Below are 12,500 nucleotides of genomic sequence, written 5' to 3' on the forward strand. Positions count from 1 at the left end.
AATGTGGCGGCGCTATCGACGCATGCTCAGGGTCCCTATGCGATATCTAGTGTATATATCTATGACACCAGGATAACAGTTGCTATGTTTCCATCCAAAGATGTGAATTTGACTGGAATATTGCATAAACTGGAATATTGCATACAATATTTGCGAATAAAATATTTGCATTGACTTTCACAGGGGGAATGCTGTTAACTGCATTTGTATTGTGAATTATGTTCACCTGTTGGAGTGTGCGTCAGATATTGTTGCATGGGTCACTGTGTCCAGCTCTGTGAGAATCACTGACCTTTCATTGTCTAACCAGGCAGATTCATGGTTATGCTCAGAGCTTTAGATTTGTCTGCTGTGTTTGGATTTTATTTATTTCTTTTTGATTTGCGCCAGAGATTTCTGATCTTTCTGGTAAAATGGCGAGTGGTGAAATGAGTGGTGTGTTGTCGCCTTCTCTTATGCACACAGCATGACTATAGATTAGCATTTTGTGAAGGAAACGACAGTGATTGCAAAGCAGCGGCACAAGCTGAATGAATAACGTCTGAGTTGTAGATGAGTTTTCCTCTTTTCTAAATCGAGGGAGGATATTGTATGTCTAAACATCTTTGGGTTTGGTGGCAGGCTTTGATGGAATATTGAAATGAGATGCTTTAATGTTGTAGGATGAAACCCATCAATTCTGAGATCTTATCTAATTATAAAATTGTATTATTATTATTATCATTATTATTATTATTATCATTGTTATTATTATTATCATTATTATTATTATTATTATTATTATTGTTATTATTATGCTTTTTTAACTATGCTATTTTGTTTAATACAAATTAAAAGCCTGAACATGTACAATTACATTTTCTACAAACCACTAGTCGATCAATCCATCCATTGTTCTATACATCCATCCATCCATCCATCCGTCTGTCCGTCTGTCCATCCATCATTTTATGTATATACTGTTTTATCGGTCACTCTATCCATCCATCCGTCTATCCTTCTGTCATTCTTTCCATCCATCCATCCATCCATCCATCCATCCATCCATCCATCCATCCATCCATCCATACATACATTCACCCGTCCATCCATCCATACATCCATCCATCCATACATCCATCCATCCATCCATACTTACATACATACATACATACATACATACATACATACATACATACATACATACATACATACATTCACCTGTCCATCCATCCATCCATCCATCCATCCATCCATCCATCCATCCATCCATCCATCCATCCATCCATCCATCCATCCATTTATCCATCCATCCATCCATCCATCCATCCATCCATCCATCCATCCATCCATTTATCTATCCATCCATCCATCCATCCATCCATTCACCTGTCCATCCATCCATCCATCCATCCATCCATCCATCCATCCATCCATCCATCCATCCATCCATTCATTCATGCACCCGTCCATCCATCCATCCATCCATCCATCCATCCATTCCTGCAACTCTTCATCATTTTATTGTTGTATGTATCCATTGTTCCATCCATCCATCCATCCATCCATCGTTTGATCTATATATTGTTCTATCTGTCATTCAATCCTTTTATCAACCCATCCATCCATGCATCCATCCATGCATCCTTCTATCCACTTATCCATCTGTCATTCCATCCATCCATTCATCCATCCATCCAACCATTCCTCTGTCATTCCATCCATCCATCCATCCATCCATCCATCCATCCATCCATCCATCCATCCATCCATCCATCCATCCATCCATCCATCATTTTAAGCACATGTTGTTTTTTCTGTCATTCCATCCACCCGTTCATCCATTGATCCATCTCTTGTTAAATTTAAATATTGTTTAATTTGTCATTCCATCTAACTATCCATCCATCCATCCGTCATTCCATCCATCCATCCATCCATCCATCCATCCATCCATCCATCCATCCATCCATCCATCCATCCATCCATCCATCCATCCATCCATCCATCCATCCATCCATCTATCCGTCATTCCAAATAATCACCCCCGATCGTTCCATCATTTCATTCGTCATTCCCTCATTCAATCTATTGTTCCGTCTATCCAATGTTCTATCGTTCTACCATTCTTGTCTATCATTCTGTTGTTCCATCTGTCCACCCATCATAATGCATACAACATTCTCTCATTGTTTGTTTCTTTCCACCATTCTGTCACTCTCTCTGTCATTCTTTCCATCTACCTTGCACAACGAAAGACATACAGTTCTATTGATACTGTAGGTCACTCCGTCATTTTGTCTGTGGTTCTGTGCTACTCTATCCATGGTTCTCTCTGTTTAGTTCTTTCCATCCATTCGTCTCTTTTCTTCTATGTATAGATTACATTGTTTCTGAGAGATGTCCATGTCTAGTGTAGTCATCGAAGAGGATTTCTGTGCTGTTTCTGACAGACAGCTGCTCGTACAGCAGGATCTTTCTGTCAGTAAAGGACATTTTCATCACTCCTGTCATAATCTCCAGAGCCCAGTCTCTGAGGAGAACTCAAAGGGACATACAGTACTGTATCTACTAGAATCAACTGCATTTCAGATCCATGTACTGTGGCCGAGAGAGCTCAGCGTGCTCACACTGGAAAAAAAATGCTGTCTACCACACAATTACTTGTTGTCCCAACACAAATCAGTTAATGTAATCGTTTTTACAAATATATGTGGATTAAACTAAAAATGTTCAGTTGTCCCAAAAACACAAACGAAACACACACACACACACACAAACAAACAAAACACACACTTAAACAAACAAAACGCACACAAACAAAACTCTCATGCACACTAACAAAACACAAAACAAGCAAAACACACACAAACAAACAAAACACTCACATAAACAAACAAACAAACAAACACATACAAACAAACAACATCTGAGTGCAAACAAAACACGCACAAACAAACAAACAAACAAACAAACAAACAAACAAACAAAAAACACTCAACAACACACACACGCAAATAAAACACAAAAGAACACAAAACACACAAGCACAAACAAGCAAAACGCAAACAAAACACTCACATAATTAAACAAAACACACACAAACAAGATTTGAGTGAAAGCAATACACACACGAAGCACACAAAAAGCTCACACACACACACACACACACACGCACGCACGCACACACACACACACACACACACACACACACACACACACACACACACACACACACACACACCTACAAACAAAATACACACACACAACACACACAAACAAACAAGACAAACAAGCTAGCAAACAAAACACACACCAAACAGACACACACAAACAAAGCATACACATACAAACAAAACACATACAAAAACAAACAAAACAGACACACATGAACAAATTAAAACACACACAGGCAAACAAAACATACACACACACACAAACAAAACACATACTAACAAAACAAACACAAACAAAAACACACACACGCAAACAAAACTTACACACACAAACAAAATGCATACAAAAACAAACAAAACACTCACAAACAAACAAAAAGCACACACACACACACACACACACACACACACACACACACACACACACACACACACACACACACACACACACACACACACACACACACACACACACACACACACACACACACTCTTAGTAAGAGACACTGATCAGTGCATGTGCAGTTTATTGAACACACAGTACATCATGAAGTTTTCCTTCCATTACTGTATTTTCCTGTGATGTGCTGCTCGGCGTCGCTCACCTCTGTTCAACACATGAGACAGCAGAAGTCAGCCGTCCGCAGCTCTGTGTCTCCTAGCAACAGAGTCTGAAGCCCGAGTTTACCGCGGTGATTTCTGGCCACTGCTCAGCTGTTTATGAAGCAGACTCTGCTGAATGTATGCTGTTTTTAGCTTCACTCGCACGGAATTACGAATTATGAATATCTGCATTCCCATTAGATTAACCTCTCTTCTTTTCTCTCATCTTCTTATCAGTTTTATTGAAGTTAACCATCAGTTTGAAGAGTTTAATGATACACAAAGGTTTTTTCAGAATGTAGTATATATGAAAATTGCTTTCACATACAGTTGCCAGACTATTAAAAGTCGCAAGGTTTGAATATCTTTCAGAGATTGGATGTTTGGGAAGCGCTCATCTTGGCAGCTTGGGAAGCTAAAGCAGGCATGACTGTTTGGTGACTCACAGACATTGGAGAAGAAAATAAAAATAATAATTATAATAAAAAGATTCCCATAAATCATGTTAAGAAGGCCAAACTGAGATGATGATTTTGGAAAGCTCCTTTATTATGCACAATATGCTTCAAATACTCTGTCAGCATGCCGTCTAAATCTTACAAAGACTGAATGAAATCACTGCTTATATGCTTGATGATACATCAGAATTAAATCTTGGTAAAATCACTTGACGGAAAGTGATGCCTTCTTTATATACATTTCTATTTCTTAATAGGGCGTTATATTATATTATATTTTATTATAATATATTATAAATTATCCCATGACTTGGGAATTTATTTTAAAGGGTAGTGTAAAGCCGGGGAGTGACACCAACAACAGAAGGTAGGATCCAAATGCAGCTTTAATCGTAGTCAGGCAAGCAATGGTCAATACAGGTGTAAACAGGTATATGAGGGCAATCCAGAGTCAAAGTCAAAATAACAGATGGTCAGAGGCAGGCAGCAAACAGCATTAAATAAATAAACAAGGCAAAGGATAAAAAACACGGCAAAGGCAGACAAAGGAAAACGCGTTGTAATGTCACTCACAGTAAACAAGACTCTGCAAACTGAAGGAGTGAATGTGTGGCTTAAATAGTGTGTGTTAATCAGTCTCTGAACGTCCTCAGGTGTGCGAATGTAATCAAGCTAAATGAGGAAGCAGGTGTGTGGGCGAAGAGCATGTATGAAGTTGAAGTCCATTTACAAACACATTTGTAGTTCTGTGAGTGAGAATGTTTTCCAGCGACCTCTGGTGGTTAGAGATCGCTGGTGAATGTGACAGGTAGGTTCACTCAAGAATGCGTCGAACACCTCTGTCGTGCAACACAACGAATCGAGTATGAAATTCGTTGCCAACTCTTTTAGTAAAACAGCCATCCCACTGCACACAACATTTGGACACGACTGTCAGAATACGCCCCCTTGTGGCAGTCGCACAATAATTCAGTTCTGACGTGCACCATGGGAGAGAAGCTGTTCTCGCAGTGTCCGAAATAAAGGAGTGCAAAAGCCAGAGCCTATATTCTCTGCGTTCACAGTGGTTGAATGAATAAATGAATGAATACTGAAAACTCGTAGACCGCTAAAAATATTGGAGGAAATGTGTAGACAGCATTAAACAATTATATATTACTTTATTACTTTAGATTTATGAATAGAAATGTTTTTTTTTATATAGACTTTTTCTAATTCAAAAAAAAAAAAAAAAAAACTCTTCTCTTCTCTGAGGAAAAACTATTTCTCATCTAGTGCGCACGGACCTGCTTGTACAACACTGAAATACATCACATCTGATCGGCCGGTCGCATACGGTCTAGTCGCAGGAGTTCAAATATTTCAACTGATCCGCAGCTCAAATCGGATCTGAATTTTCCGCATATGGAGATGATCGGAACTCCACGCAACTCCCAGACTGCTCTTCGTTAGAAATTAATGACTTCCAGTCTGTCGCTTGTTGTTTGTTGTGTGCAGTGGAAAGGAAGCTTGATCGATTTTTTTCATTTATTTAATCGATTCGTTGTTGCAAGCCTAATCTGAAAGCTCTGGTCCTCCATACACCCAAGTGATCTCGAGACATATATAGTGGAGAAATGGGACCAAAAGAGTTTCATACAACTGTAAGAGGACAGATTAAAGCGTGGTAACTCATGCTAGTTGATGAGTTGAATTAAACAGTTAGTTCACCCAAAAAGTGTGTTATTTATTACTTAAGGAGCCCTTGTTATGGGTTTTTGAAAATGAGCTTCCATGTAGTGTGTAACACAGCTCTAAGTGAAGTGAAATATCCAGCTAAGGCTTAACTCTAAAAGTGCACTGTGTTTAAAGGGCCATGACACCCCCCACTTTCGGTTAAAGTCTACTTCAGAATTTTTTCAAAAGATGCATGATTAATGGGCGTGGAGCTCCGCGAGCATCGGGCAGGAGTGGGCGTGGCCAGCAGGGGAGAACGTGAGCAAACAACTGTTGTAGTCAGTTAGCTCACAAAATGAGACGAACCGTGAGGAGACGCATGAGTTTATAGTTTACAAAGTTAAAATGCAAAGAAATGAACAGAGCTTTAGTGCCCTGCTACATTTGTTATTCGTAATTTCATATACACATAACCGCAATTTATATTATTATAAAGATAAGTGTGTTCATGTAAACCCAAAAATGAGGACTTCTCCCTCAATCCCCGTATCCAGCACACTCAGTGCAGCAGGTCTCCTGACCTGTCTATTTTAACCATTAGCCCTGCTGGTAATCTGGAGGATTTAGGCAAACACAGCAGCACAGTAATGTGTCTGAATGTGAACGAACTCCTGATAAAAGTCATCGTCCGCCATTCTCTAATTCTCGTGCTACTCTCCCGACAAAAATGCTAGCAGCACACACACAGCTTTGCTGTATGATCGGCCTTGGCAAGATCGCGGGGGAAAACATGCAACAAACCCCGTGGATCATGGAAACAAACGCATATGAGCCTTCATGAACGGCTAAAAACTGTGTGCTTGGGTCCGTGTCTCAGCTCGGGCTTGACTCTGGCTGGTCTGGCAGGTCTCATAAATAATTAAGCAGCCGGCTCTTCTCATAGGATAAGAAAACTCCTCTATGAATAATAATGAGAAACTGCCGCGTCATCTTTGCACTTGCAGTACTGCGCTACGTCGCCGATTTTGATCCCGCCCCAAAAATCTTTTTAAACCCGGAAGCTGAAACTAGCTGACAAAAGCTCAAAATTATCCAGTTTTCCCCACAATTAAAGCTGACAGGTGCTAACATTGTCTTAACTGACGCTCAACACACACACATCTGTTAATATATAAAAAAAAGTTCTCCAGTGTGTCCTGAACCTTTAAAACTATTGATTCATACATAAAAGAGTTGACTGATAGTGCTTCAAATGAATCGTCTTGATATGAGTCTTTTGCTGCTTCGGCTTGACGTAGAAACAAAACTTAAACCCCGCACAATTGTTGCGCTCCCACTAACACTGTGGCAGATCCCGGTTGAATCAAGTCATGAAGACGCTGTGCTCAGCTGGATAATATTGGAAGTGCGAGGGGAAAGTTAATGTTATTTTCTCTACCCAAAGATGAAACTGTAAGGAGTCATAGGTTGAGGTTTATTTTTGCAAAAGTACCTCAGCATTATAGCCCCAGCCTTGTGCTGTTCCCGTCATTTTTCTGACGAGTGCTTTTGCAATCTACACGCTTACAACAGGGGATTCATCAGCCGTTTGTTAAAGGAAGGATCAGAAAGGACTGTGGATGTATGATACTTTTTCAGAGCTCAACAGGAATCTTTTAGTGGAGATTGAAATTACGGGAATTTTTCGGGATAAATAACAAAATGTGACGGTGGTTGGAGATGGGTCTGAAATACGAGATACTCCCGGCAAAAACAAGAGTGTTGGCAGGTATGCTCACACATACACTCTGCACTCTGACTACTTCCATGTTGTTGATAAGCCGTGCTGGCCATTTCACTCTGTCCTGCACTGAGTGCTGTCATCAGTCCAATCAGTGCAGATTAGCTTTGCGCTAAGGAGGGTTTTGGGAACATTTGCTGGGATAATTAGGTAAAAATAAATGCAAATTATAAGACAGTGAAAGTTTTTTTTGTCCTTGCATGCATATCAGCCTGTTGTTGAAAACTCTTAAAACCAAAATATGACCCTTTTAATGTATAATAGGGGCTCTTAAATCTCATGTCATTTCATTCCACTGAGACTCTCGATCATCCTCAGAACACAAATTAAGCTGTTTTAAATGAAATCTGAGAGCTCTTTGGCTCTCCATAGACACCAGCGGTCTTGAGAAGAATAAAGTCCAGAAAAAGAATCAAAAACTTTGTTAAAATGTTTCATGTGTCTTTAGTGATTCAACTGTAATCATATGAAGCTTCAAGAACACTTTTGTGAGTCCCAAAAAACAGTAAAAATTACTTTATTTAACTTTAAAGACATAAAAATAACTTATGTCTTTGTTGTTTCTGAAATAACAGAATGTAATTTAAAGGCTCCGCCCCCTTTATGATGCAGCAGCTCATTTGCATTTAAAGGTAAACACACAAAGATGCCATATTTTTGCTTACACCTAAATAGGGGCAATAAAGAATTATTTTAGAATAAGATCAATATAATAAGATAATAATTAAAATAATACAATAAAATAAATGATCTAATGTTTTTTAATGCTGAAACTTCACAGACAGATTCCGACGACACCAGAGATTTATTTTTACATCTCATAAAAGAAGGAGCCATAGTAATTTGGTTCCATTAATTCTGTATCCTCATTAGCCGCATGCTAATTGTGAAGATTGCCTTTTTTAAAGGCCTGCGCGGTTAAAGTCAATCCCCAGGCTCTAAAAGCAGATTGTAGCATTGGCAGGCGGATGGATGTCCTGATCCGTTCAGGCCCACTGCCAGAAGAAGCCCTCCAGGATGACGCTCGCAGGCCTGCCAGCGTGTTGTTGTGGAACAGGGTTTAACTTCTGTCTGGGCTGTTTATTTCCGTCCGCGTTGTTCTGAAGAGAGGATCATGGCTCTCGAGAGACGTCTGGAATAGATAACCACTCTGGGAAGAGCAGATACCGTGAATTAAAATGCTAAAACTGGTGATACGTCAACACGGGCCTCGTCCAGTTTAATATCTGAATGTTTCGTGCACTTGTCAGCGCAAATGTTGCCGTAATTACTTATTTTTTGCAGTCTATTAACAGCAAAGGCTTTGAAATGAGAAGCTATACTTGTTGATGGTTGTTTGAGTTAGCATAAATGCTTAAGGGGTCATGAACTGCCATCTCAACTTTACCTTCAGCTTTTGATATTTGAGAGGTCATCGTACTAAAAGAATATCTTGCAAGTTTCACTGAAGAAAACATCATTGTTAGTAAAATATCAGCTCTTTTTGGACATCAGGCTCAGAAAATGTGTTAAACCCATCTATGACATCATAGGTAGGTTTAACACAGCGTCCACTGAAGAAGATCAGAGCTTGATTCCGTAATTCCACCCACTTATTCATGCCGGACATTGTCAGATTGAGTCACAGATGCTGTTAGTTCCTCACCTGAACTGAAGGGGGAGTCAAATACTAGTTTAGTATGCAGAGCTGCTATCCAATCATAGCAGTGGACGTTTCCAAGTCATCAGAATCTGCACATTATCTTAGACTAAAACACTCAAAGATCTAATTTGAGAAGCGGCGAATCAATAATACTGTGCATGCGTGAATCAGTGAACCAAACACAAGCAGTAAATGACAGCCTGCTGTGACTGAACTGAACTTAAAACAACTGCAGCGCGGGTAAACTAAGGGGTTAAATAAAAGGATCTGGTGAAATGTACGTTTATTTCATAACAGACAATCGTAATGGAATTTAAATAAGTGAATCATGCTTCAGTTGGGTTGCAAAACTTTACTGTAAGAGATTTTTCAGATTATGGTGATGTTTTAACTGACTGGAATTACAATTGCTGACTACATAATTTTAGTACGTTGAGTCCTTACATCCTCATTAAATATCTGAACTAATACTGTGTATTTAACCTCAGAAGTGGGCTGTTGTATTTGAATTTGAGGATGATGGTAGTGGTAGATGATGGTGTTCATGTGTCCTCTAAATACAGGTTTCAATAAATGTATGGCTGAGATTTATCATACAATATTTATTCTGTTGATTTTGAATCAGCGGAGAAATTAAAATGGTCGTGCCGAACTGAGTCTAATTCTCTCAAGGTTTTTTTTCTTCACTCTCCTATTGGTGAAGTTTTTTTTTTCCCTCTCTGCTGTCGCCACTAGCTTACATGGTTCAGGATCTGAAAAGCTACTCATCGATGAATTTGCTCTTCAGTGTTTGGACTCTCAATAATGACTTCAAACCACACTGAACTGAGCTAAACTGAACTGAACTTAAACACTAAAAACTGAACTACCCTGATCCAGTTACTATGACCATTTATGTGAAGCTGCTTTGACACAATCTACATTGTAAAAGCGCTTTACAAATAAAGCTGAATTTAATTGAATTGAATTTTGCATCTAACAAATATCCTCATTTAGAAAACTAAATTAAAACTAAATAATTTCAAACTATAGAAACTAATGAAAACTAGTAAATCTGCCTCTTAAAACTAATTAAAACTAACTGAATTTGAAAACAAAAAGTCAAAACGAAATAAAAACTAAAATTAAAGAAAAATCCAAAACTATTATAACCTTGTTGTGGAGTTCTGAAAATGCAATCTGAAAACTATGGAGAAAGAACTGTTCCAAATAAATATATTGTGATGCACAAATAAATGTAAAGCGATTGACGAAAACCAAGCATATTTACAAAATAAATACAGTAAGATCTACAAATAAATTTTAGTGTTCCATTAACGTTAATTATGTTCAAGTAAGTAAAATTAGACTTGCAAATAAAAAACACACTCACGTTTTTTTTTTTTTATTCTACAAACACACACTGTAAAAAATAAATCCGTAAAATTCACGGTAAAAAAACGGCAGCTGTGGTTGCCAGTACTTTACCGTTAAAAACACGATACAAACCGTAAAAGTAATTTTTCATTTTTACAGTAAATTACCGTATTTTAATTCATTTATAGATGTAATATGTCTGTATTTTGAATGATCAACATCTACACATCTTTTGTAACACAGTTAGACACGTTAGCACACCCACATGCAGGTGGTGATGAGGAAGTTACATAATGAGCCAATCCTCACCACAATTAACTTTTCCCACAAGCAGAAAAGAGTATCAGCATATAGAAGGTGCTCAGTGTCATTCACATAGCTACTAAACACCAGTATGGTAACACGCATAAAATTAAAGTCATGAAATAAACATTGTTTATCAACATTAGATGTAACATAAATCTCTAATGTACATAACTGATGGGGAAACAACTCAAAAGATCCATATCAATGTCAACCAAATGCATAAAAAGTGATGTGCCATGCAGGGAATTCTAGGAAAGTAAATTTACGGTTATTCGCCGTATATATTAAGGAAACATACCGTTAACCAGGTTACGGATTTGCTGCAGCTTTCCCTGACAAATGCATGTGAATTGCGTCCTGTTTATTTGTTATGGCCGTGTTATGGCCGTGATTTCAACGGTAAAAAACTGTTAAAATGCTACAGTACAAATCCGTAATGATGAACACTAACCAGTATCTGATTGGTTTAGGTAGAAAGTGGGTGGAGTCCATCTATTTGTGGATTAGTGTTCTTCTTGACATTAGGAATGTTTTAAAATCCCCATTGAAAATTGTGAAACTTCACAAAAATGCAAAGGTTTTCAGTGCGACCTGTTTATGCGAAAACACACATCTGCTTTTATTATCGCTCAGCGGTCCAATCACTGGCCAGGCTTCAGACGAACAGGTGGCAGGTGTTAATAAGAGTCAGTGGCTTGATTCTGAAGGGTTTTTCCATTGTGATGCTGCGTCTTCTTTATTCATTCTTCAGTCTTTCATGTGGAAATGAACATCAGAGCTGCCGTGTGTAAGGATGGTGTGTCCGCAGGGCAGATGCTCATTTAAACCTGTTTCTGCACTCATTTGACTTGGTTATTTGGCCTCTGTCTATTATTCATCCTCGCTGAGGTTTGAGCGCTTTTAACATCTGAATAGAGCTGTGAACAGGGGTTTCTTGTGTATTTACATACACACACATGCACACACATATATATATAGAGAGAGAGAGAGAGAGAGTGTGTAAGATTCTTGTTACACACCAGGATCAAACTTTGATGAATTATGCTATTAAATACATAAAACACCATTGTTGAATTCAATTGAATAGGAGTTTTTTCAGCTTTATCTCCATTTGCCGGTTAGTTTATACACTTTAGGTTAGCTATTAAGTAATCTTTGCTCACTGCATGTTTTGTTTTGGTTTGGTTTCAAAGTATTATTTAAGTAATGTTTCAATATTGTTGTAGTATTGACATGTTAATGTTATTTTTCTTTAGTTTTAAGGTCTGTTTTGAAATTTTATGTTATTATGGTTTTTGCAGACTTGTGTACAAAAACTGATTTGCTTTGTTTTTTTTTTTTTTGTTTTTTTTACAGTTTTTTTATTTACATTTTTTAAAGTCCTCTGTTTTTTTGTTTGTTTTATACAGGTTTGTGTGCTGTTATATTTGAGTTAATATTATGATATGGAGCATAACTTATGAGGAACTATTTTCTCTGTGCAAATGTCAACGTTGATCAAAACACATAAGAAGTCAGAGCTTTTGATCTGGGATTTGAATGTT

The 12,500-nt window shown here is 38.1% G+C and overlaps 1 protein-coding gene across 3 annotated transcripts in view; it reads left to right on the top strand.

The window, feature by feature from the left end:
* trappc9 (trafficking protein particle complex subunit 9) overlaps positions 1-12,500 on the top strand; it is a 308,149-nt gene that overhangs the window by 128,961 nt on the left and 166,688 nt on the right. The gene's annotated exons all lie outside the window — the stretch shown is intronic.

This window comes from Danio rerio, chromosome 19 (genome assembly GCF_049306965.1).
Source record: "Danio rerio strain Tuebingen ecotype United States chromosome 19, GRCz12tu, whole genome shotgun sequence".
NCBI classification, from domain to species: Eukaryota; Metazoa; Chordata; class Actinopteri; order Cypriniformes; family Danionidae; genus Danio; species Danio rerio.